Genomic DNA, 12,335 nt, shown 5'->3' with positions numbered 1-12,335 from the left:
AATACAGAGTAGTTGATTATTTATTAAGATTGGGTGTTATTAAGGGAAATGGAACTCGTGACAACCCGGATCCCCGACCCCGGATTTGGGGGTGTTATAGAAGTGGTATCAGAGCCAAGCGTTATAAACCTCAGAGATGATATGATGTTAAAATAATAAGTTCACTAAGATAATAAGAACTCTTGCCAAGTTCATAGTCGGGCTACCTAACGTAGTACTGACAGTTAAAACCCTTATGGGAACCCTTATAAATATCGTGATAGAAGCATAGTTCGTTATCGTAGATGGTAGCGGGACTCCGAACCCTGAGGTTGAGGAGCAACAGCGCGATGATGTTTTATTACTAATTGGAGATCGGATTGTGGATCCGATAGAGCGTCCTAACGCAGGACCGGATGATGTTCATATTGAGGATATAGTGGTTGAGGATGTTGTCCTAGATGGGATTGTTGCTGAGGAGGATCTCGTGGAGGATCCTAACAAGAATGAATAAAGGACCATTGAGGAATTGATGACCATGGTTAGGGAAACTACCAGAGGTAGGATTGGCCGGTCACTACCGGAGGTTCGTTCAAGTTTATAAAGATAGTAGCCCCTTTAACGCGGCTTACTCGTAAGACTGAGAAGTTTGAATAGACAGAGAAATACGAGAAAAGCTTTTAACAACTGAAGCAAAGGTTGGTGACGGCCCCTATGTTGGCATTGTCGGATGGAAAAAAGAGATTTTGTGATTTGTATTGACGCTTCGCATAAGGAATTAGGGTGCTCTTATACATCACAACAAGGTACTCGCGTACGCATCAAGAAAATTAAGGGAATATAAAATTCGATATCCCTACCCATGAGCTTGGGCTCGTGGCAATAGTTTTTCCCTAAAGATTGGAGGCACTACTTGCATGGAGAGAAGTGCGAGATTTACCTAAGCCATAAGTGCTCTAGTACATTTTCACGCAGAAAGAGCTCAACATGCGCCAAATGAGGTGGTTAGAGCTAATCAAGAATTATGATTGGGAGATTCTTTATCATTCAGGGAAAGCCAATGTGGTGGCTGATGCCCTTAGTAAAAAGGAGAGACTCAAGATAATAATGTCTTTGGGAGAGTTTATAAGAGATTTTGAGAAAATGGAAATAGAAGTGAAGGTAACCGGAGCCGGTACCGAAAAGCTGTTTGAAATTACAATACAGCCCGAATTATCGGAAAAGAACATATTGTGCCAGAAAAAGTGATGAATGAAGGCAGAGAGCCAACAATTAGATATTAAGATTACTACCGAGAAAGATGATAAGGGAATAATGAGGTATTCCTACAGAATTTGGGTTCCAATGCTCAAGAGCTTAAAGATGAAATCTTAGATGAAAGCCAGTTTGAGAAATAAGATTTAGAGCAAACCCTGAACGTGATAGTCAGGGAGGTCACCATCAAGATAGAAGGAACCCATAACATAATGGAGTGGAAAATGAGGATTTTAACGTATAAGATAACCCCAAGTATGGGAGAAGGATGAAACATTTCATACTAAGGAAACAGAAAGTCGAGTAAGGAAAGGAGACCCGTGACGGTACTCCTATACGGCAATTCATGGACCTGTCTAAAAAGAACTTAGACTATTATCCCCAACCACCACCTTGAGGAAACAATGCGGCGAGAAATTCTTTCAGGTTCTTTAAGTCGCTAAGCTCTTAGAGTTCCAAGGAACAAGCTGACCCAGTCGAGGCAAGAGCCTGGCTAAAGGAAATATAGGAATCATTTGAGATTCTAAATGATTGACGAATCACAAAAGACTGTTTTTGTCACTTACCCTCCTAAGAGAGAGACCACACACTGATGAAAGACCAAGAAAGGCACGGAGCCAGAGGTTAGAATAAACTGATTAAAGTTCATTCAATTGTTTTCGGGAAAGTAATTCCCAAGGTTATGGAGAGAGTGTAAAAGCTTTAGATCCAGAACAAAGGCGGACGAGTATGATGAAATATGAAGCTAAGTTGTCAAGATTCGTTCTGATGACAAGAATCTCCAGAACGATGTGATGTTTGAAATCAATGCTTATGTTGGGTTGGGTCATGAAATAATGATAAGAGAAAGGAAAATAAAAAGAAATTGAAGTGGAAAGGAATATAAAGCAATAGAGATTGAAGAATGATAAGGAAGTTGGGTATGAGGAAACCCTAAAGACTCGTAGCAATAGAAATAGAAAAGTATGTAATCGTCAGGATGAGGGTGATTGGCCATGAGTTAAATAGATGGTTGAAGGCATAAGAGATACATATATTTTATCCCCTGTAAGTTGGGAGGACTCAAGGAAACCTTGAGATAGTTTGAAGGATAAATAATGAGACGCGGATAGACTGAGGAGACAAGGAAGTAACAAATTAGGAAAATTGGATGAAGGAAGTGACCTTCAAGAATGTGAAGTGTAAGACCAGTGGCTTGATACCCAGAAAGGGAGACGCCAGGTATGAAAGATATCCCAACATTGAGGTGACTGTTGAGATAAACAACAAAAGTAAATAAGGAATTATTAAGAAGAAGTTCACGTTGAATACGACCAAAATCTTCCAGAACATCCTTGTTATCGTTACCAAATTAGGCAAGAAAAGCGGATAACCGTTGTTATCTTTTGGAGGCCATATTGATTGACCTCATTTTGAATACAGATGTTATTGTGAAATTAGGCATATACTATCGAGGTGGAATGATTGAATAAGACACCCTTATCAGGGATATATGACTTGATTTATCCATGGAAGGATGCTTGTACCTTTTTAAAGGTGGAATTAAGGATAAAACATCGGTAACTTAAAATAAATCATAGGGGAATGCATAAAGGTTGGCATTTCACCCTTAATAGGGATAGAATGAGTTTTGACAGTATGAATTGGAAAGGATTAAGTTAATAACAACCTTTAAGAATCAGTGGAGAAATTTTTCAGAAGTATATAGGCAATGATTCTGGTATTAATAAAGGGTATCTTGATATGCCCTGTATCTAGGGAATACATGAGGAACGATTCAAGGATAACCTTAGAGGTTTTACAAGGAGAAAGGTAATATTCAAAATTCTCAAAAATAGAAATGTTGATAAAGGAAATATGACGTAATTATAATGATGCCAAGTGGGGCACGTGTTAAACCACGAGAAAGTATGGATCGAACCAGTAATGGTCGAAATTATTCAGGGAAACTAGGACTTAAGATAAAAGATGTTCTAAGTATGATTGAGAGTCAGTCGTGGCAGTGATTAACCTCTTAAGACGGAGGCAATAACTTATGGAAAAATGGTGATATTTTTTTTTACTCATCAGATTTTAAGAAAACATCTTCACATAAGCTGTAATTGAAATGAGGTAGAAAATTTATTTGGAGGTGGTTAAAATGACATTGACTGTAAGGAAATTTTACTATCAGGAAAGGCCAAAAAGGTGGCTGACACTTTAAAGGTAAGAGGATAATTATAGGCGCTTGTGCCAAAGGAATACAGTGATGATGGTTAAAGCTATGAAGGTTGTATTATGGTTTGGAAGATTGACATTCCTTCTGATGACTGTGCAATACCCAACCGTAATAGTAGTTGGTAAAGGTTTAATTCATGTAATCGCCATGAACGGGCTATCTATCTCAGAAGATAATATCTTGAGATAAGCCAGGACCATGTTTCAAAAAGGACTAGACGAACCCTTGAGTTAAGTTTTCTATTTAAGACATACGATTAATAATGGTATTAACCTGCTATCGTTGCTTTGACTGAAACTCTTCTGCAATTTTATCTACTTCATGTCATGAAAGTACGTCAGAGTTTGGAGTGTTCTTCATGAATTATGATTGGTGGTTATGTTAACTCCTTAGAAGTATTCTATACGACATGTATGGACTCCATATGGTTAGATATTAAGATTTCATGGAAAGTGAATGACGACAGTAGGTCAGTGGTGGACCATAGTAATGCAGCAATGATTCTGCGAGTAATGAGTCGATTACAACCGTGAGAGTTGTATTGGAATGGATGTTGAGATTGAGTACCACTAATCGGGTCGTGGTGGTGTATAAGTTACCATTGAATAGACTAATTAAGTAAATTATTTACCTATTGAATATTTATTCCTCCTTATCAATAGAGGGTCCTATTGAATATTTATTCCTCCTTATCAATAGAGGGTCGTATGACTATACGAGAAAGGTTGCGATGCAAGCATAGAATTCTAGTAACGATGATATCTAGAATGAAATCCCAGATTCGATTTTCGATGTCGAGGGAGCTTCAAAGGTGATTGTGTATAAGCTCGAGGAAGAGCAAGGGTCCATAGAATGATGGACGGAATAGCAAAAATATTTAAGCATATGAAATGCGATGTGATAATACTTGATATATATACACATATGTTTTGTTCTCCTATGACAAACCTCTATAGTTCAGAGGTAGGTTCCAAGCCAGATATTTTGTGGCAGTATATTTTTTTTCATATATACAATTCTTTTCAATTCGTTCTTTTCTCTTCTTTTCATTTCATATAAACTGAGAAGAAGAACCCTTCCAGAAGGGGAGGTATTACCGAATGACTATCTATCGGTGTGATAGAAGCCGAGTAGGATACCAGCTATTGTTTAATTGCTTGTCAAGTACTAAAGGCTGGACACTTTCTGTACTAACTATGCAACGTAACAAGTGTTCATGATCATAGTGATCTCTCAATGAATTCTTTTACTTCTATATGATGGATCAAGCTTTCAACGATAGAAGCAGCTAGAAAGGAGTAGTATCAGTACGGTGGTATTCCGAATCTAACACATTCGTGATACTGAGGTTAACGTGGTTATTAAAAGGTTATAGAACGCTAACGAGCAAAAGTATGACCAATATAGTATTAGGTACGGAAAATAGTAATGACTACGAACTGGAAAAGAATGGGTATTGAGAAGCAAAAGCTATAATGCTAGAAGCTATGATGAGAGTCTGTGCAATAGACTTGAAAGAATTTGAAATGGTCACTTAACACGGATTGAGTTTTCTTACGACAATAGATCATATGTCAGTATTGAGATATCGCCTTATGAGATCCTTGAGGGAAGACAATGTCGATCTCCCTTATGTTAGGATGAAGTTGTAAGAGCGCAAGATGCTCGGACCCGCAGTAGTCCAAAGGACCAGGGATATAATAGATCTAATCAGAGGACGGCTGGTAGTAACCCAAGATGGACATAAGAGGTATGCTGATTTGACTCGAAAGGACAAAGAGTATGAAATAGGGGACCTAATAATGTTATAGGTATCCCTTGGAAAGGATTGATGAGGTTCGGAAAGAAAGGAAAGCTAAGTCTACAATTTGTTGGACCCTTGGATATATTAAGACGTATTGGGAAGCTAGCATATGAGATAGCCCTACCCCCGAACATGTAGCAGGTTCTTGACGTGTTCCACGTATCAATGCTAAGGAAGTGTAATTCAGATGCCAGATAAATAGGGGCATATGAGCACATAGACATGCAACCCGACGTAACCTATATGGAGCAACCAGGAAGGGTTATAGAGTGAAAAGGAACAAGTGCTTAGGAGAAGGGTTATCAAACTATTCAGAGTTTGATGGAAGAAACACAATGTGGGAAAATTTACTCGAGAGTTAGAAAGTGCAATGTTAAGAGAATATCCCTATTCATTTTCTATCTGATTCCGGGACGGAATCCTTTTAAGGAGGGGAGGCTGTAATAACCCCAAATTTTGGAATTTTTGAAACCCTTATGAATAGTGATTTTGCAGATTATGCTGAATGAGAAAACTTTTCATGCCACACTATGTAGGGGTTCTTCTATTGTTATTCTGAGATATTATTAGTACTCTATATGGTATATAAGTGTATGTAAAGATCGTCAGAATCCAATTCCGAACACTTTGATTTTTCCCAGAAATCCACTAGATACGGAAAGAATTGAGTATAAGGTAACAGGATAAAAATGATTTAAATAAAAGGATTATAAGAGAGGATCATAAAAGGATTATAATATATTGAGAAAGGTTAAGGAACCCCAAGTAATAAGATCCCGGGTATGATCCCTCAAACGATAAACGAAAGTTAAGCGAACCGTATAACAGATTAGCGGTCATTAGGCAAACAATTAGGAAGTTAATCAAGGAGGTTAGGGATGATGAGGTCATCCAACCAATAAGGAGAGGGCAAGTAAGAGATGATGACACAATAAGGTGATGTAAGCATGACATAGGGAGGGAGGAGGTGTGGTTGGTTTATAACCACACAAAGACAAGGTTAATAAGGTAATTAACCAAAAATCCAAACAAAACTACATCCACCAAGCCAAAACAAATTATTTTATCAAAACAAAAATTTTATTTCTCTTCACTAAGAACCTTCCTCTCGGCCTTTTCTCCATTTCAAGAAGAAGATTTTCAAAGTTCAAGTTCCAAGCTTCCTTAATTGGTAAGTTAATTATCTAGTACTCCTTATGCATAGATATAGCTATCCCATGAGTTTAAGCTTCAAATTCCTTCACAATCTCTTCCAATAATTCAAGGAAGAAGATGGTGAATAGTAACTTTCAAAAAAATAACTTTAGTTTTCTTGAATTTTATGAAAGTTTAAGGTTATACAAGCAAGGATCAAAGTTCTATAGGCATTCAAAGCTCTTGTGTTGTGTTAAGAAGCTTCAAGAAGGTATAAACTCCAAACCCTAGCTTTAGTTTTGAGTATTTAGGAATGGTTATGATTGATAAGTATATGTGAAGCATGAAGCTTGTTTGTTTAGAGTTTGGGTTGGAGTGGTAGTGAAATGAATGTTGAATCTTGTTGATTTGTTAAAGGAATTAAGTATAGTTTAAATTCATGATGAGAATAACATAAATTGGAAGAACTTGAGGTGTTGGGACTGTTGTATTGTGTTTTGGATGGATGTTGGTTGTATGAATGAATTGGGATTGATTGGTGGTTGAATTGGAATGGTATAAAATTTGGAAAATCGCGTAAACATAGCCGTCGTAATGTCCGATTTACTTTAGACTGCTTTTGTTCATAACATTAGGACCCGAGAACTCCCTGCTAGGTTTTGACCATAGCCATGTTTAGATAGTTCATGTTACGAGCTTCGTTTTGATATGTGGTTCGTTTGATTCCGATGTACGGTTTAGGAGAAACGGCCGTTTTAAGTAACGACGTTTCGCGAACGAAACATTACCCCTCGCCTTACTTTGAAACATAGGTTAAAGACCTAAAAAGGGTTAATTAGTCTATGAAACAATTATGTTAAGTGTTTCAGGCAGTTGGTAAGACACTCGCAAAAGAATCGCCTTAAAACTCGTAATGGTTAAATTATTAAAAATGGTGGAGCCGAGGGTACTCGAGTGACTTAAGAGAATCAGTAAGCGCAAAGCGAGCGTTAGAGTCTAATTTGGTTAAAGTATAGATTTACAAGTGACTTTGGTTTAATTCCAACTCACATGTTGTTTATAGGTTACCAGACTCGTCCCGAGCCATTTGTAACCCCCAGTCACTCAGGCAAGTTTTCTACCCGTATAACTGTTGTTGTGATGTATATGTGTATATGCATGATCTTGCGATAAATGCATATTTGTTATTAACAAATTCTTGCGATATATTGTAGCATGTGATATGGTATATATGGATGCCTGTTTCATATTCTTGATTTATATATCTGTTGGTTCAAATGCTTATAGTTGCATAATACCTATGCTAGAGATAAGCAGTATATGAGTTTACCCTTAGTATAGGGGACCCAAAGGTGAATATATTTCTAAATCGGTAGTCGATGTTTCCGAGTATAATATATATATTTATATATATATATGGTTATAGTTTTCAAAACTCTTAATCGAATAAGGTTTATTCGATAACTTTAACTTTATTTTATTTAATGAATATTAATTATAATATTCATTCGAGGGCTTATGACTCAGTTATATTATTTAATGAATATTATTTGAATATTCATTTGAGGATGTATGACTCCGTTTATTTTATTTAATGAATATTAATTATAATATTCATTCGAGGTATTATGACTCCGCTTATTATTTAATAATATTCTTTATTTTATTAAAGAATAATGTTTCGATAATCAAACTTATTTTCGATTATTCAAATAAAGATAGTACTTTCGTATAAGTATATCTTTGGTTATTTAATATTCATTTCAAGTATGAGTTTTAAAACTTCTATTTTGATTATTTTTATAAGGATTATCTTTATGAGAATATTATTTAAATAATAATATTCAGATATTTCTAATATATCGGGACTGATTTATTTTAATAAATCAGCAGTACTCCAAACATTCTTAAAAATGTTTTCGAGTCTTCAAAATGATTTCTAAAAGTTAGGGCGGATCCCAAAACTCATTCTTTTATATTTAAGATCCTCCTTTCGAAGGGGATTTAAATACTCGCTCAAAACCTGGGGGATTCGGCTCTGTGGTGTATTTTACATTCGCAACGTGGTTGCTATTTTGAGAAAACAATTTGATTACTTGCCCAACGTTCGGGAAGTAAGTCCCTCTAATTGAGTCGGCATAAGCGACAGGCCGGGGTACAGTCTATCAAAGTGTAAGTGGCTGGGTGGCAGTCCATCAACGCGTAAGAGGCCGGGTGGCGGTCCAGCACAAGGTCCTTATGTGGCCAGGGTGATGACCGGTGGGGGATTCATCCATCTACTAGTAGAAAAGGTTACTTATTGGTATCTTTGCCTGATCAGCAAGATATCAGGTTTATGCCAAAATTTCTTTTCTTTCCAAATTCATTGGATATTGCAACTCTGTTCATACTTTATATGACAGAGGTTTTCAGGAAATGTATGAGAGATATATATAGGTGTATATATATATCGGGACTTAATGAAGTATCTCGTAAATTCATTTCATTCAATAATATTTCAAAGATTGAATCTATTCAAGTATTATCTTGTAGTCTCATCTATGTGATGAACTTTTGAAACTAATTATAACTTGAACGGTGGTAGTTCAAGTAGTATTTGGAAAAGATATAAGTATATTGGAGTATCTCGTAACTTCATCTTTTAAAGTTATATCTAGTAAATGATTATCTTATGTATGTCAAAGATTTTCAGAAAAACGTTGAGACAAGGTTAGATATATGAGATCACCTTGCAACGATAGTTTTATACAGTTATAAACTGGAACTCTGTGTATATTATGCATGGAAGAGGACTTCCAAGATTTTGAAAAGTATATATATCTATATATACTGAATATTTTGTGACTTCATCGCATAAAGATATCAAACTTGGTCCATTTCTTTCGACCAAGACTTTCATGAGTACTATGAGAAGGCTCATATATTGTTAATCATTATACATTTTATTTTGGTGGGCTTGCTGCTCACCCTTGCTTTCTTCTTTCATCACACAACAACAGATAGAAAAGATGAACAGGACCAAGCTCCCAATTCGCGAGCGGATAGGAAACGTTCCGCAGTTTCCTATAGGCATTGGTGTCGCTGTAGCTGAGGTAGGAACTACCAATAGGCTAGGCTTCAACTTTTGATGTACCAGATTTATGTATATTTATGAATTGTAATAATGGCAAAGAAATGTAAATTATTCAGAAACCCTTTTAAGGTGTATTGGCAGATAATTGTGGAATAAAATGACTTGTGATTATTTTTTGGATATTCATCTCTCAGACTATAACTTGTGGTGTGTGTGTTTATTGTGGGGTCACAGTACAGAGTAGTTGATTATTTATTAAGATTGGGTGTTATTAAGGGAAATGGAACTCGTGACAACCCGGATCCCCGACCCCGGATTTGGGGGTGTTACACTATTCAACAATCACTTCACATACAAGAAAGCTTTGGTCAAGACTGTTAACTTCTTTAAGGTGATTATGGTAGTAACCAAAGATGGTGTCAGGGAAAAGAGAGTTGTGGTCAATATAAATGACTCTGGTGTGGATAGATGTTTACAGGTGTCCATAAATTTTCTCACATCAACGAGGGAGTCTGTGTAACACCCTCCAAATCCGGGGTATAGATTTGGGGCATTATTAATATCAACTAAAAACTAAACCTGCACAAGCGGAATATAAATATAATAATTACCGCGAACTACTGCTACTCGGGATCTTTTAAGGTTAAGAGTTGAAAACAAGAACGACACACTAACTTTATTACAAACCCAAATAAAAATAATCTGTCTCAAAAACTTTATTCTATCTACATTCACATCACACAACTTTTATTCAAACCAACATTACTACTTATCCTGTTACACCTGATCTGATAACTCAAAGCTCTCTTCTGGAATAGGGATGAACACTCTTGGTATAAGAGGGTCCCGCTGCTTGACTCGCTTCTTGACTATGCGGGTTCTGATGGGTTTCATTCTCTACCTTAACTGAAAAACAATATGAATAACAATAAAAGGGGATGAGCCAAAATTGCTCAACAAGCCTGCAACAATATATATAGATATAGTGTAAAGGATAAGAATAAATGGATCGGTAAGCTGTTGGTTTGAACAACCATCTGTTTCTGTAAAGAATAACAATTTTCCAATACTGGCGAGTGCCAAATGAACAAGACTGGAAATAAGAACCAACATATGCATTATAACCTGCTGATCAGTCAGGATACAGTGCGGATCTATACCCACATAGACCCGACCAACATAAGGAGTACTCAGGAAACTATGGCCTATTAATTAAAGGTTTGGGTAAAACCCAGCCCGTATCATATCCATCCAGTCCAAAGCTTAGCATCCGGAACAATGGAATGCTTTTGATGTATCCCGACATCAGGATATATCAGAGTATATATAACAAGGATAAAATTATTGGAATATGAACAGAGGATTCAATAAATTGGGAGAAATCAAGAATCGAAATGAAATAAAAATAAGAATCAATAATTGCGTAACAGTGTATATGAACAAGAATTATCAAAGTGTAACTGATATGAAAAATGGGGCATAATTCACTATTCTGGACTTAGAATTGGGGAAAAACTTGCCTAGCGCGTATTTAACCTGGTTCAACTCACCACCTTCTGTCTCTTGCTTGTTCTACCTTATTGATACTGGATCAATCATAGAAAGATAGTCGTTTAGATAACTTACTTCATACGCGTATCTCGAATTGATACCATGTAAGCTTAATTATCTACCCATACGTTTCTATCTGACTCGCATATCTAAACATATAATTATATAGCACATAAGTTTCATATAATCATGTAAAGCACATAACACATAAAGCACATGATTGATTTTTTTGGACTTATAAATATTTTTAGAATCGATACTAGACTCATACCTGTATTAATTAACCCTATTTGGTTTTATTTATAATTTTTCAGAATTTATTTGACTCGATTCTACCCCTATTAGGGCATATAAACAATTAATTAACACAATACCACTCTCTTTCGGAGGAAATTATGATTTACAATTATTTTTATTAGATTCGTTTCATTTTTCTGAGTCTAAGGGTCTTCGTTTCGCTCAAATCGGACTAACAGTTTAATTACTACGAATTAAACAAGATTTAATTAATTAATAATCAATTATAAATAATTAATTATATTTAAGTAATCCTTAATTATATTTTTAAATAATTATTTGATATTTATTGCATTTTAAAATAATTAATCCTTAATTATTAGGATTAATTACAAATTATTACAATTATTTACAAATTATTATCACTTACTCGATTAGATCGATTATTTACAAATAATCAATCGATACGATTAACTGATACGCTATTTATCGAATAACTAATTATTACTCGCACCATAATCTAACTCCACGATCAACTACTCGTATAAATACGAGCTACTCGCATTCCTCGCATAATTATCGAATTATTATTATAACTTATACGATTAATTAATTATATGTACTTAATTATTCGATACGAATAATCATTTCGACACTCTTCGAATAAATAAATTATCGCTCGAATAATAATTTTAATTATCGAATCACTACTCGTATAGATACTAGTTACTCGTAATATTCAACTAATTATCGAGTTATTAATCATATTATTCAATTATTTTTAATCCTTATTTATTAATTAATTACCTAATTATTAATTAATTAAATAACTAATAATAATTAGATAAATAATTAAATAATTAATTAAATAACTAATTTCAAATTTTTTAAATAAATAAAATAATTAAAAAAAATTATTAATAATAATTTTCAGAATTTAAATCTAATTTTTATTAGATTTTTAGAATTTATAAAACAAAATTTTGATTTTATAAAATAAGAATAAATAATAGAAAAATCAGAAACAGTTTTTAGGAAATGTTTTCAGAGTTTTGAAGATCAAAACCGGGTTTTATTTTCAGAAA

The sequence above is a fragment of the Apium graveolens genome, chromosome 5 (assembly GCF_009905375.1).
Source record: "Apium graveolens cultivar Ventura chromosome 5, ASM990537v1, whole genome shotgun sequence".
In the NCBI taxonomy this organism is placed as follows: domain Eukaryota; kingdom Viridiplantae; phylum Streptophyta; class Magnoliopsida; order Apiales; family Apiaceae; genus Apium; species Apium graveolens.
This window is presented reverse-complemented; position numbering follows the sequence as displayed.